General features: G+C 46.1%; 1 long non-coding RNA gene and 1 pseudogene across 1 annotated transcript; one reads left to right on the plus strand and one right to left on the minus strand.

The window, feature by feature from the left end:
• Positions 1-6,728: 6,728 nt before the first annotated feature.
• On the plus strand, positions 6,729-9,844 carry LOC120663027 (annotated as a pseudogene).
• Positions 9,845-12,455: 2,611 nt separating this feature from the next.
• LOC120663036 lies at positions 12,456-13,499 on the minus strand. The gene is made up of 3 exons (XR_005670269.1): positions 13,251-13,499; positions 12,878-13,023; positions 12,456-12,736 (listed from the first exon to the last, which is right to left on the minus strand). It is a non-coding gene; the product is annotated as an uncharacterized LOC120663036 (long non-coding RNA).
• Positions 13,500-15,971: the final 2,472 nt, after the last annotated feature.

The following is a 15,971-nucleotide window of genomic DNA, read 5'->3' on the forward strand; positions in this document are numbered from 1 at the left end:
AACTTGTGTTAACTGGGATGACGACATGGATGACTTCATGCCCCCCAAACCATGGCCTCGAACACATGATGTTCCTCCCCCTGTACATGAACCTAGAATCAAAAAGGAGACAAAGGGAAAGGCAAGAGGTTCGTCAAGTCATGTTGCACCACCTGCAGCACAAACTTGTGTTAACTGGGATGACGACATGGATGACTTCATGCCCCCCAAACCATGGCCTCCAACACATGATGTTCCTCCCCCTGTACATGAACGTAGATCCACAAAAGAGAGAAAGGGAAAGCCAAGAGGTTCGTCGAGCCATAGTACACCACCTGCAGCACCACCATCTGTCAACTGGGATGACGACCTAGATGATTTCATGCCATGATCTATAACATATGATGTTCATCGGTTTAAGATGTATTCGCATTTAGTATTGTTAATGTTGTATTATGCTTGTATGTTTGTCTCGTACCAAACTTGCATTCACTGGACATGTACATAATGTCGAGTTTGATTCGTACTTAGTCGTAATGGAGCATCGAAGTATAAACATACCATCTATTGTATGTAATGGAAAATACGAGAGTGATCAGAGGCGAACGTTGAAGTGTATAAAAAGCACTAGGGCGTCGGACCCTCTTAGCCCTCTGCTGGGCACGGACATGGCCCTCGGAGCTTTTCATGTGACTAGAATACTATAAAGCACACATTTAATTAATATAACGATAAGAAATAAGAACTAAGAAATGCATTACATAATGTGAACCATCAAATTTTACATCATAATACAACGATAATGAAACAAACATCACACATGCAGTGGCATGGCAGAACCTGTTGCAAACTACGGTAAACAGATTACGGACTAACCTAACATGCCTTAGGTAATTTAAAAAAAACAGAACAAACACAACGATGCAGCAAGTCACTAGCACTAGGGTAGTTCTAGTAGCCGTACCCCCACGTAGCAAACTGCGTTGAGCCTTCTCCGCAGTATGCACCCATTGCAGGTGGTGCAGGCGGTGGTGCCGGAGGCGCAGGGCCCTTCTTCTTGTGACAAGGACAGTTGCAGTAAGGAATAGTGCATGGTTCATCCTATGAACCGGCAGCATTGCTGGTATCATCAACTTCGTCATCTTTGTTACCCTCACTCACTTCCTCATAATGGTTCACCTTGCATTCCAGATCAAAGATCTTTATCTGGAGGTACTCGATGAACTCCTGAATAGAATCAATTGGTGCAGGATCGACCCACCTAGTAAAACCACAGTTTTCTGGAGCATCGGAAGACTGCAAAACAAATTTCATGTAAGGTGTCTCATTGAAGATAAAGAAATGAAACAACCGAGTATTACCCATGCGTGTGGACATTTAAAGAAACACCGACCGCCATCCATCCCGTCTGTGCACATCTGCACTAAGCAGCCCTCAGCATGTCTGCATTTTGGCCACGGTTCTCTACGGTTATCGTATTGTCGAAGAGGAGTTTCATTGGTAAATTCACTCTTGTGCTGTGGTGGAAACTCAAACACTGGTTCCGGAAAGGAATCAGGTCCAAGAGGCCCCTCCCATATTATGGGGTCTCCCTTTCTTCCCCCTTTTCCTTTCCCAAAACCGTAGTAATTCTTCCCGCTAGACCCACCTCCAGACATTGGGTATATAATGAGGTTTGGTGTTTAAGTGCTGCTGGGAGTTCACAAACTTCGGAGTATTTATAGGCGCACAAAGGTCTGATACCCGGAGTGTGGAGTGTAAATGCACCTAAAAAGCCTACATGACAACACAGTGAAGAGGCTAGCTGACCAAACACTGAAAAGGCTAGATTCGATTCTCGAAATGACTACTCGATGCATCTCTGTGCATGCAGACTCACAGCGCTGCATTGCTGCCGCTCGGTCGATCGCGCCTAGATGCCGCCTTCCCCACTACACGCCACACACCTGCGCTGTAGAATGACAGGTCCGTCGTCCTCAACAGAGAGACTACTTTGAATGTGAGCTGGAGTGGTTGCCGTGTTGTCACATCTTTTTGAAATGGTGGAAGGGCACTGCTATTGGGTCACGTATGTCTGGGCAAAGAATGCGACATTTGGGAAACCCGTGATCGCCGTGCTGAGCAGTGGCAACCTGTGATCTCGTACTCGCAGCTAGATACACTATGGTTCCTATTTTGAGCTATTCGACCGTGTAGTCGTCATCATCGTCGGCAGGATCTCGGCCGTTAACTCCTACCGCACCTAACTTGTCCTTCATTAAATCACGGGAAAAAATCGCAAGAACTTCCCTTATTTCACGAGCATTATGGAACCCACAAACATAATAAGTTCACATCAATAGTATGTATACAAACAAATGACAAGTAAACTAGCACAATCATAAACATCGGATACAAATAAGCGGTCCACAGCTATCTCATTACAAATAAACATCAGAGATACAAACATCAGATATATCTAACAACCCCTAGGGCGTCGGACCCTCTTAGCCCTCTGCTGGGCACGGACATGGCCCTCGGAGTAGGTGAGAACATCCGGAGACCTCACCTGTCGCTCAGGACGCGCAAGGGGCTGCGGTGTCTGCTGCTGAGAGATCCCAAGTGGTGCTCCTCCTAGCTGTGAATACCCCAAGACATCGGGGTCAGCTTGCGCGGCAGGCTCTTCTGGACTCAAGCTGTCGAAGTCGTCTAAGGTGAAGGTCTCGTTATCTGGTCTAAAGGAGGAAGAAGAAGGTCCGGCGCCCGCATGGGGGTAGAATCCTACGCAAAAAATGTGGATGTTAGCGTACGCTCGTATATTTTGTCATGACATGTAGAAACCGAAATACGAAACATAAACTAACCTGTGTAGACCAGTATCTGTGGCCCCGGTACCATCCCTGGATACGGTCCGCCAACTGGTGCTGTCCCTCTAAACATTCCAGTATGGCCGAACGCAGTAGCTGGATCGTATCCTGTATGTGATATTAGTAAATATGTAGGAACACTTGATCTAATTTTAAAGAGATATGTACGTTACCTGCACTTGGGAAGAACTGCGACGTCGGCCTGTGCACGGTCGACGGACACGGGAACGACGACGAGGCCTGGGACGACCCGTGGCTGTCTTCGTACTGCACATTGCTTCCGAAGTTGTGCACTACCTGACGCAACTGATCACGCTGCCTCGACCATGCCTCTGTCTGCTCAAACTGGGTCATTGGGGATCCGGCACGTACCCTCGTCAAGTAAGTCGAGCAGTCCGTCTCCATTATGTTGCAAAGGCGAAGCTGCATCCATTCAGTAAAGGTACAGTTAGAAACACATGAATTATCTTATGAATATGATTATATATATATATATATATATATATATATATATATATATATATATATATATATATATATATATATATATATATGCAAATATGATCAAGAGACTCACCGCGCCAGCTAGTGCCTCCACGTGGTGCCGGGCATAGCCATCCTGAGGCCTCGCCTGGTGTGGCTGCGGGTGAGTGTCAACAAAAACCAGATGAGCCCGAGTCCGGGGTAAGTACCAGGTGAGGTAAGCCCTAAAGGAGCTGTCTGTGTGTGGTCCTGTTGGATGGACCAAGTGCTCATCTGCCTGTTCCCATTGGTCCACCCACGGCTGGATCTTGGTGAGCCAATCATCAGAGCACGGCAAGCCACTCCTTGACAACCTACAAAGTGGACCATGAAGAATCGTTAGATTCGACACGAATGTATGAGCCAAGTTCATTCATAATTACCTGTGGTCCTGGCGACTGACACGCTCCAACGCGGTGGGCACCGGAAACTCCTGGCGCTGCCCAAACTGTCTCCTGACTCTCCAGGGGCAATATGCCTCAACCGCGATGTCATAAACCAGGACGGCGGAAGTAAGCCACAGGCTCGCATTCGCGGAGCAGTGCGAAGACAGGCCTGCTGGTGCACGGGTAGCCACATCCTCTGGGCTGTAAGGCTCCCAGACAACGTCCTCGGGCGTCAGCATGTCGAGCTCCGAAACAAACTCAGGATATGCGCGTCTAACCTACGCATGCGCCCAGGACCTCTGCATTCGGAATAAGTAACATTAAAAGTGCGCTAATGCATCATGTAACAATGAATAACAAAATTAGATGTATAAAAACATACCTGACGCCAGATCCAGATAGTTCCCATAGTGGGCCTCTCGTCCTCCTCGTCGCCGTACATGCCCCCGTGGTAAGGCTCGTGGCTGACCATGGGCCGACCAACGGCTAGCCTCTCGTACGACCAAAGCTGTAGCAGTAGTGGGCACCCTGCCAGGATAGTGTTCCCATGTGTCTTCATGCAGCCGTCACAGAGTCCACGGTAAGTGGCTGTAAGTACCGCCTCACCCCAGCTGTAGGGCGGTACGTCCTCGTCCCCATCCGCAATCTCCCGTGCATACGGAAGGAGAATCCTATCGACCGAGTTGCCATGAGTGTTGTTGAACATGATGTAACCAAACAACCAAAGTAGGTACGCCTCCAACGATCTGGTCACACTGTACTCGTCGGCATCCGCAGCCAACAGGGCAGGCTGCATAAATAATTAAGATTAATGGTTTCAACTGACAATGTAACATGTGAATTGTCACAATTAAATTTATATATGGAATAAATACGTACTGTAAATTGTAGGAACCAGGTCTTTGCGGCCAACAGGGCAGGCTGCGTAAATAATTAAGATTAATGGTTTCAACTGACAACCGCATCTCTAACACCCTTTGTTTAGCCCGCCATGCCTTCAAATAACTGATGGTGTACTGGTAAGTCTGCTCAATGTGTCGAACAATCATTTTTGGCTCATAATTTAGGTTGTCCATAATAAACCCATACATTTGCTTTGCAACAAAGTCGCAAGATATATTGCAATGCGACGAAAGAACTTCTGACAGCAAACAAGTGTGCTCTGTCACAATGGAACATTTCCAGTTTGACTTCCATTTTCCCTTGAATGCATGTACTCGCCATGGACATCCATCATTCACACACTTCACCTCATATTCTTTACTGCCAGACTTTACGACTTTGAATTCTCGTTTCAATGATATTGCCCATAGTCTCACAGCATCTTTTACGGCTTCAATGTTTGGATATGTTGCACCTTGCACTACCTCATTCCCTCTGTACTCCCACTCCTGATTTCGTATATCTTCTGCGACATGACTGCCAAAACCATGCTCCTTCCACTCTTTTGGCAATGAGTACTGCTCGTCATCAGATGAGTCCTCATATTCTTCCATCTCTATTGCGGTTTGGTCTTCTGCCTCCATTTCGTCGACAATGCTATGTATCCTCTCTCCCTCATCAGCAAGGCCCTGTGGTCCCATGTTTTGGTTCTCTGTCTCTTCTGACTCATCTTGCTCAACATAATTGGTCTCTCTTCGAATACTCGGAGTTCCTTGATCTGCACAATGTTGGATTTCATTTTGTGTCTTCTCCCGGATTTGAACAAGAATGGCCAGAGGCCACCCACGCTCTAGAGCTGCTTGCATGTACTTCTGCCAGTCATCAGTGCTGTGTATCATCATCAATTCCCATAATTCACTTTCTACCTCCCAATTAACAAGAGATTGGACGGTGATCACATGTGTCAACGGATCAACATGGAACCCACGCTGCAGCCACTTACATATGGAACCAAAACTCCTTTCCAGAGGTTTATCTGTGGCGCTAGATGTGCACTTAAAGGCAGAAAGATCTACTCCATTTGGCCCATAAATAACATTGTAGTCACCATAAAATACTTGAAACTGCATCTTGCTCGACATATCTGTATCTCACATAATACTTATCGAGTTATACTCTTTACTTCACTACTTTATTCAATAATCCATAAAAACTAAGTATGAAATTCAACTACAACGTATAAGTATTCATAACTACGTGATGACACTCAAATTCTATACTGCATATGCCAAATTCTATTCTAAATCATAATTAATTTATAAACACGTCTCTAATAGTACTGCAATTGTAATAATAAATGCGTAGTATCATTAAACTACTATAACACTAATTATCATTAAACTACTACGTAACTACAAACTAAAGTATCATTAAACTCCTACTTAAATGGTTCTACTATAGCACTAATTAAATTAAATTACTCACCCCTACTTAAATTACTCCTACTTAAATGCGTAGTACTTAAATAAAAAATTATATAAACTAAATGTACTAACCTGCAGATCACAAGTGCTGAATCCGGCAGGGCTTCGCCGCTTTCCTTCTCCTCACCTCTATCTTTTTTTCTGGATTTTTGGTGGAATTTTCGGGCTCAAATGAGGAGGGAAGGGGGGGGTTCGAGCTTATATAGGGGGGTTGCCCCGGTCGCCCGTGGAGGGGGGGGGGGGGGGCGACAGGCCCCCTGCCGCGCCCGTGGGCAGGGCCCAGCGGTCGCCCGAGGGGGGGGGGGGGGGCGACAGGCCCCCCTGTCGCCCGTTGGGGGGGGGCGACAGGCCCCTTTCTTTTCCCAGGGACCTCGTTGCGAATTTGAAGAAAAAAATTACACTTAGGGCCTGTCGCCCTATGGGGGGGCGACCGGGGGATATTTTTGAAATATTTCAAAACGGACACATATTTTTGAAATTTTTATTTTTTAAAAATATAAAAAAGATAAAAAACCCTCAAGGAGCCTCCTCTGCTGGAACAACCGAAGGGGGGAAGAAGAAGAAGAGCGGCGGCGGCATGGCGGCGCGACTCCTGCGCGACGTGGCATCCACTGCGGCCCGATCGGCGCGCAGCCACCGCGTCCCCGACCCCTCCGGCGCCTTTGCCGGTCTTGGAAGCCGAGGCACCGCCCCCGCCACTCAGGTCTGTCCGCTCCCCATCCGACCCCCCTTGCTCAGCTTCCTGCGCTAACCCTAGCTCCGTGCGCGTGACGCCCCGTTGCCGCACCGCGGTGAGTGGCTAGCTGGGAGGCGAGGATCTCGTCGGCGTTCCCATAGTTCACTGGCGCGGCAAGGCGAGCGAGTTTGGGGGTATCGGTTTTCATTTTTTTACTTCATGGAGTCAAGCGAGAGAGCATTTCGAAATGTACCCTGCGTTCTACTTGACAGGTTCTCATTGTCGTTGTCGTTGTCGTTGCCGTAGATTGATTTTCACTTCCTGCAGTTGCACTGTCAAATGTTTCTCTTTTTTTTTCGTTCAAAACTGGTGATCACAATCCAGCTTTCCCACCACAAGCAAACAGAGAAATGAGCAGACCTCTCTGCTATGAGGGATCATAAATTGAACGCACTGATTGACTGATTTCTATTTTCTCCGTCTCACTTGTGTAAATCATCAAGACAAGTAGCACCCAAAGAACTGACCCTCCTGTCTCGTGTAAAAGATTATGATTTTTATTTTCGTGGTCATCGGCACCATTCAGCCTGTGAAACTATCCGTCTCCATGCCTAAACGTAAAACCATAAAGTCTCCATGCTAGCATTTCCTTCAGCATCAGCAAAGTGACCTCAAACCTGTGATGGAATTTTACCAATGACCGATCGATCAGCTTCTCCAGGGTAGAATATCTTCAAACATTTGACATGGGCAACTGCATCTGCATGTTGGAACTTCCCCAATAATACTGATTCTCTCACAATTTTTTTTTTTACTCTAGATGAGCATGAGAACCATTGCAAGCAAGGAACTGAACCACCTTATGGCCTTGGTTGAAACTTAGGGTACAGAACAAACTTATGGGGTTGTTTGCATCGTTGCAAGTCTTAAGGCTCAATGCTCACAGAAACATGATCCCTGAAAATATGCTCTGTTTGTTTTGTTCCACATTCTCAATCATATCTTTTTTCCTCTCAACTGAAAATCAATGAGAGTTTCATTTCTAAATTTTCTCACTGTGTAACAAAAAAAAAGTAGTTTATCACTGATGTTTATGTTAGCTAATTGGATTGATGGGTGGTTTACCTTGCTGTAGTGTGGGACCCAGGAGAATTTATCACTGTGTAGTATAATTAAGCTCATGGTATACTTGTGTCTCATGATTAACTCATAAAAGAGGAACTGACTTAGACCTCACTCCACTGCATAGTCAGCTGAGCTCTCTGTTAGTACTAAATATTGCTTCCATATTGTAAGACCAGAATAACAGTAGCTTCCCGTTCAGTTGTGCATTCTTGTTGTATCTAGTGCATTCTTGTTCAGTTGTTATTCATTCTGTTCATTCAAGGGTTATGTACCACTGCGGATATCTTGTGCATTCTTGTTCAGTTGTGAAATTATAGCAAGTTACAGTCACAGTTAGGACTTTGGTTGTACCAGACAATAAAATTGCAAGCACATGTTTCTGGTAGTGCCATAGTATCACTGGTAGCAGTTTTTTTTTTCAAGTCCTAGCCAGTAGGCATTACAGGTAAGAACTGATGCCAGCAAACCTTTTTTTTGCTATGGTGGAATTATTTTTTTTAACTTGTTGACCGTCAATGGTGTCACTTTGTTTGTCCTGTGACATGGTCCCATATGGTTAGCCAATCATGGTGCCAGAATCAGCACGGTCGTTTCTTCAAGAACAGACATGCAGAGAGTTAGTGTAGTTGTTAGTTGTGCGCTTGCAAAAATCCTAGGTCTCACAAGTGTGCCAATTAAAAATGCAGTCATCTTACATTTTGAAATATCCCTAATGATAAATCTATGACTGCGACTGCACGCTTTTGGGAACTATATATGCCCCACCTGCTGGTCACAGCCCAATGACATAGACAACTTTTCCTTGGTTCAATACTATCAAATTAGACAAACAAAATAAGTTAAGATTTGTCCTTGCTCCATCTCCTTTTTCTGTTTCGCTTTGATTCTATCACCCTACATGTAATTCAACATTTTCTTTATTTTTTAGGCATATATAAGAAGGCAATGTTTTCACTGAGGTAATTACAAATTTCTACACAGGGCCTTCGTCATTATGCAGCACCATCCAGTGAAGCAGTGGGGAACTTAGAGATGATCTTGGAATTGGATGCACCCAAACCAAAGCGTAATCGATCACGTATCTCAAAGAAAAGCGGAACAGCCATGATGCTTCCACTCCATTTCCATTATGAAGATGTACTACGTCAGGATCTGTTGCTGAAACAGAACCATGCCAATATCATGCAAGTTCCTGGATTGTATGAAATCAGATTAGCACCAAAAGCAGGTTCTGATTTGAGGGTTCCAATTGGAAAATTGGCAATGGAGATTTTGAGTGGCCAGAGATTCAAAGAGGTACAAAGTGACCCTTTTGCTAAAGCAAGAAAGTCTGCTCGAACCAATCCATTCATTGGTGCTGGCAAAGACAGTGGCAATGCCATTGCACGACAGAGTGTTCTCCGAGGGCATGCAATGTACAATTTCTTGGTCAGAATGTTGACAGTGATGTCCATGTTAGATTCTCGGGCCGAAATTCGGGAAAACACCATAAAGTTCTTCATGGAGACGGAGCTCCCCGGAACTGGAAGATCACTTTGAAATCTTTGAGCATATCCGAGGATTCAACGTGACTATCGTCACTTCGGCCGACACAAAAGATGAGACCTCGCTACTGTGGAGTGGCTTCATGCTAAATGATGAGGGGGAAACCAAGTAAGGTAATAGTTCCTATCTTTATTTCCGCTTAATGTCCCTGACATTGTACTTGCTGCCATGCTTGAACTGAACCTTAAGTTGACTGTTTGGCAGGGGCTGAAGGTGCTCACTTCTCTCAAAATGGGTTTTGGTGGTTATTGCTCAGTACAATGCAGCATCCATCAGTTTTGTAGACTGAATGAATGAAGCTTACGTGATTGTTATGTGTAGCGATGTATGGAGCTCATGTTTTTTTTGAACGAACAACACTCGACGAGTGCGTTTCTATTGATATAGCAGAAAAAAGTACAAGGACATAGCCTTGGGAGGGCATAACCAGGAAAAAAGAAAAGAAGCACACGACAACAACGCCGGCGGGTTGGATTGGGACATCAACCCGCGCCGAACACGACTCCACTCAAACAACTCAGGCTGGTCGGATTGGGACGTCGACGCAAGCCACACAGCACAAATCCAAGAGGCAAACGATGCCCGGCCGGATTGGGACATCGACACGGACGATGACTCCATACAAAACTACCACACCGTACCACCACCCAAGAAGCCGAAAGTAACCCACCACGCAAGCACCGTCGTCCCCAACAATGTCCCACGCCAACCAGCCGCTGCCATGCAGGATTGGCCGCCGCAGTCCGCTGCAAGCCAAGTCGTCACCACGACGACTCCACCATGCCGCCATCGACTTCAGGTCGTACACACACGATCGCTGATCTCCCAACTCCGGCCTTGCGTTGGCAAAAGTCAGTAGAGGAGCCCACTGCACCACACCGAAAGAGCCACTGCCATGCAGAACCCCTCGCCGAAGTACCGTTGCCGCACCATACACCCCGAACAACCGAAACACCGCGTCGGATCCTGGAACTCCGAGGCAACTCCTCGCCCAGGTCAGATTGGGACATCGACCCAGCCCTCAAACGCGTGGGGGCCTCGCCACATCCACCGCCGCACACCACTCCTCGACACCACCTTAAAGCGCATGGGGCCTCGCCACTCCCGCCGCTGGACTCTCCAAGGATCCGAGTTTGCTTCGCCGTCGAAAGTGCCATAGTGCCACCGAGCCACTCCAAAAACCCCACCTTTGCTGTGCCGCCGCCGGAATCACAACTGCATCACATGTGCAAACTCAAAGCCTTCAGAGACACGGCCCACCACCTCTACCTAGGTCGGATTGGGACATTGACCCTAACGGCACCCCCACCAACGGCAACACCAACACTGCCGCAAACCTAGCCGGATCCCAATAAGTGACGCCTCCAAGGAGGGAGCCACGCTATTGGCGCCGCCGTCGCTCGTCCAAGACTGGACAGGGTTTTCACCCAGGGAAACCTCGTGCAACTGGCATGAGACTCCACAATAGCGCCCCCAACAGGGAGAAACGACGCCTGAGGGTGCCGCCGCCATCGCCACCAGCAAGAGCACCGGCGAAAGGCTTTCGCCCGGAGTGTTCACCAACCAAGCTGCACGAGCACGACTAAACTTGCGGCAGCTCCTTGCTCCCAGTCACCTCCGGGAAGCCTGCGCCGGAAGGATGGCCCGTCGCAGTTCACAGCACCACCTCGGTGCCATGAGCGTGCAGTGGAACCACCCCGGCCCCACCACCATGGCGGCGCCGCAACCGTGTAGATCCGCCTCGTCGATGGGGAGAAAAGGAGGTGAACGCCGCCGTGAATGCCCGCGTCATGCCTCCTCAAGCCGCCACCTCAAGCCGCGACCAACTCCTTCACGCAGCCTCCAAACTACTGCACCATCACGCCGCCAAGGCTGCAGAGCCACCTCGCTCCTCAGCTCCACAAACCGCAACCGGCCGCTGGAGGGCCGGAAACGCCACCGTGAAGCCGGCGCTCGGCCGCCACGAAGCCCGCGCCGTCGCCGGTCACCCCGCGCGCCCAAGCCGCGCGGACACCGCGGGCGCCGCGCCGCGCCGGGCCGCCAACCACCAGACGCGCGGACGCCGTACTTCGCCGCCGTCGTCGTCGCGTCAAGCGGCAGATCCGGCCCTGAGGCCGCCGGATCCGCCCGCCGACCACCAGAGCTCATGTTTAAGTGCTACATTTAATACTGTATGGACTTAATAATGTAGGCTCCAATAGGTAACTTTTTGCTTATTTCTGTGGGTCATGCCGTAGCAGTCCATGCTCGTTGCTGTTTGTCAAAACCATTGCAAGAGAGGGCAACGCAACGAAGCTCACCTTCAGTACACATAGTACTGTGAACTTGATCTTCGCAACGAGTTGCATTTTGCTTGTCTCTGGCTTCTGTCCTGTAGCGACATGGAGAGCTTGCGTGTTTCTCGAAACCATTGTAAGAGGGCATATTTCCTTGTGTTCCAGATAATTTTTTTCAGCAGTACGGTGTACAATTTGTCTGTTGTTGGAAATTGCAGAAGGTTGCAACTCGTGCATTATGATGAAACTTTCAAACACAGGTATTGTACACCTGTATATCTAGAATCAGACTCTGAATGGTGTCTAGTTCTGCAACTAGCAGTAGAATGGTCGTTTTATGATCAAGGATGAAAACGGGGCGCAGCTGATCTTGAGGTTGAAAGCGTAATGGTTCTTGTAAGCGATGGTGTAATCAAGCGTCGGCACCTTAGATGAAGTAAGGGTATTGATCTAGATGTTGATAAATGATGACAGATTGAGTTTCAGAACGGCATGTCAATTGACACTACAAAAAATCTGTTGATCCATAACGATTAAATTTCGTCACAGATCACTAAAAAACCGTCATAAAACAGTATCTCTGACGATCTCAAATTACGTCATATATTGAGCGTCATAGATTACACCTCGTGACGTTTCTTAAAATTTCGTCACGAATTTCTTTCCATGACATGGCAACTATGTGGTTTGCGATAATGATGCGTCTGCTAACGTGTCCAATGACATGCACCAAATAATACAATTACACAGGTTTCATTTATGGCCCAATTCAAATCCAGTTAACTATAGGTCAGGCCCATGTGACATGCAATACAATTTCACGGGTCTTTTTACAAATTTGATACAAATCATATGTACATACCCATTAACTATCAGCATACACAATTAATTTACACATTACACATGAATTTCATTTTGACGATTTAACTTTACAGTCTGACACTTTCATCGCTGTATAGTCCATAGACAACCTCTAGCTTCAAGTCTTCAACCCTCATGCTTCAGCAGGATGACACTACAAGAAATAAAACTAATAGCAGGTCAAATTACTAAATTACCAAGGAACATGCATGCTTAAATTAGATAGCAGGTCTATCCGTACAGATTAGTAGTAAAAGGTACTGTGGAGAAAAGTGGTCATTCGGTGATAACTTACCCACAGGCCACAGGGGTGCCAGATTGATTCACTACAAACCGATTCACCGCAAATTGATTCAACAACTCATACAGGGATACCCAAGTGCTTCCCTGCTTGCAATCATTTCACCAATTTTTATGGCTCGTGCATCTTCACTTATAAGCCTGAAAACCATCATGATATCATAAGCAATATTTAAATTGGAAGAATGGCTATAGCTCTGTTTTCAAGGCGTCGCCTAGGCGAAAAGGCGGTTCCCCATCGCCTTAGCCCGCCCTAGTCCGCCTAGGCGTCGCCTAGGCGACTGAGCGGCTCCCCATCGCCTCGCCTCGCCTTACCGCTTTAAAAACCTTGGACTATAGTTGAACAATAAAAAGAAAAATCATCTCACCAGTTAGGGATCAGATTTTTACAAGTGGGCAAGGATGGACACTTCAGTTATTTTTGCCAAAAAGATAGATGCTGCAAAAACAACTTCAAATGTTCAGACAAGACAGTGTTTATGCTAGAGCAAATTGAAACATTCTTCCACTAGTAAGGCAAAAACTGAAATTTACAGATTCAATCATGTGTTGTAATTTGTAATAGGCATTACATCTATCGGATTTAATCCAGCAAATTGGCAGTTGGCACAATGTGATTAACAGATATTTTCGAATACTTCAAGTGCAAGATGCAAAAAGCTACTTCTCATATTTAGGCAGCAAACAATGACTCAATCTCCAAAAGCACGCACCAAAGGGGGATAAGCAGGCCCTTACTTTGGGCGCTAGAAAAGCCGGCCACACGCATGGGTGCTCCGATGGTCTAAAACCAAATCGATTTGGGGGACATCAGTAAACAAATCGGGGAGAGAGAGAGAGAGAGAGAGTTCGATGGCACCCGTTCCATTTCGAAATCTTATGGAAGGGAGGCAGATCTCACCTGCGGCGGCTCGATGGCACGGGGGCCGGGGAAGGAGAGACCGGGTAATCGGCGATGAGGCGCACGAGCCCCACAGGCTGCCACGTCCCATGCCGCACACTGCCGTACTGCAATCGAGTCGGAGGAGCAGGACGCAAGAGCAGCGCATGGAGGAGCAGGGGCGTGGAGGTAGCCGACTTGCAACTGCCGTCGCCGCCACGGGCGAGCGCGGATGCCGCGCGGCACGGTCGCCTCAGGCCCTGCCGTTGCCGTCCCGGAGACCGGTGGAGCTCAAGCTCGTCTGGCCGTAGGGAGCTCGCGCACTCCCCTAGCTTGTGGACATGGGGAGGTGCGCGTAGATCTGAGGTGGAAGGGAGTGGTTCTCGGAGGGGAGTGGAGGCGCCGGCGCGGCGGTGCGGAAGGGATGAGGAAGCTTAGGGTTTGTGGAACTTGGGCATCTTTTATACCATGTGAGTGCGATCCTAGCCGTTGGATCAAGTATGGATGGTCAGAAATTATTGGGCCGGGTAGGCCCAGACAAAAACGCTCCATGTTTATCTCAGTTTAATGTTTTTCTTTTTCTTTTTCCATTTAAAGCACTATTGTGAACAAACCTGCAAAACAAAATGTCTTGAATACCAAATACACTTTGGAAATGTAATAGAAAATATCAAAGTTGTTTTGCAGGAGTTTCAAGATTTTATAATAGATTTAATATTTTTTATCATTTAAATAAATTTTTACGTGTTTATCGAAAGTAATTCAAGTTGAACTATGTATAAGTCCAAAAAGATTCAGAAAATATACAGAAAATATATTTAGTATCATATATTCCATTCTAGTCCATATCCTAGAATTGGATGAAAAATTCAATTGCCTTCTTGAAATAATTCAATTTTTTTCTCTGAGTTACCATATAATAATTACAGTAATATCTAAATCTAGTCAGAAAATTCTATAAATTGATATGACAATATATTTTTAGTTTATTAGCTTGCCATAAAAAACCTAAATAGTTTAAGAAAAGTATGAACATACACTGTACATAAAAGAATACATCTCTCTCATAGTTTCTTATAACTTAAGTCAAACTTTGAGATTTGAACATGTCATAACATGTTCGAACTTGTACACACCTCAAATTTGGCCACCACCTTATGTTGACCATAGCATTGAAAAATATCAAGTTACCTTAGCAATTTTTATGCGAAAACATGCTTTTCAGTTCTCTATTTCGTTGGAATAAACATGTTATACAAAAACAATCAAGATATTGCAATGAACATACCATGCAAAGCCGCTAAATAAAAGATCCAAATTTTAGAAAAATTTAGAAAGAAAAACTGTCAAATTTGGAGTTCTTATGAGAGATAAATATTGATTACAAAATTTAATTCTGGATTAAAAAGGGAAAAGATGAATCACACACATGTTCTTAATCACAGGGCCACACGTTACAAGATTATTCTATAAAATTTATTATTACCCACAATGGCACAAACCAAGACTTTGCGCAGTGGTAGGGCGCCGGGGATACTACGTCCGCGACCCTGGTTCGACGCCCCATCTCTCATTGCTTTTCTCTTTTTATCCAAATTAAAACAAGGGACGCTCTCTACACCAAAGGATTTACTGAATGACCACAAGCGAGCAGATATAATAAGTTAACGTTATGAATAAGATCACAAACAACAAGGGCGCAACGCAGTGGTAGGGAGTTTGATTCTCAACTCCAAGACGCTCTTCTTTGCCTCTTTTTATTTTTTTTAGCTCCAAAACATGAGGAGCTGCACCTGCGCATGCCAACACGGAGAGAGGGAGTTTGATTCTCAACTCCAAGACGCAAGTTCGATTCTCTTCTTTGCCTCTTTTTATTTTTTTTAGCTCCAAAACATGAGGAGCTGCACCTGCGCATGCCAACACGGAGAGAGGGAGAGATGAGGCCCTAGAGATAAGGGAAAAATCAGCTCTTTTTATTTTTAGCTCCAAAACATGAGGAGCTGCACCAACGCATGCCAACAGGGAGAGAGGGAGAGATGAGGCCCTAGAGACAAGGGAAAAATGAGCTGAGCCTTTTTAAAAAAAAAATTTACTACCACCTGGCCCAAGAAAATATTGAGATTGGTCAGAATGATTTTTTCATGACAAAAATAAAGGCAGATTTTCCTTTGCTATAGAAATTCATAAAAAACTAATGAAATATGAATTT

This window comes from Panicum virgatum, chromosome 2N (genome assembly GCF_016808335.1).
Source record: "Panicum virgatum strain AP13 chromosome 2N, P.virgatum_v5, whole genome shotgun sequence".
In the NCBI taxonomy this organism is placed as follows: domain Eukaryota; kingdom Viridiplantae; phylum Streptophyta; class Magnoliopsida; order Poales; family Poaceae; genus Panicum; species Panicum virgatum.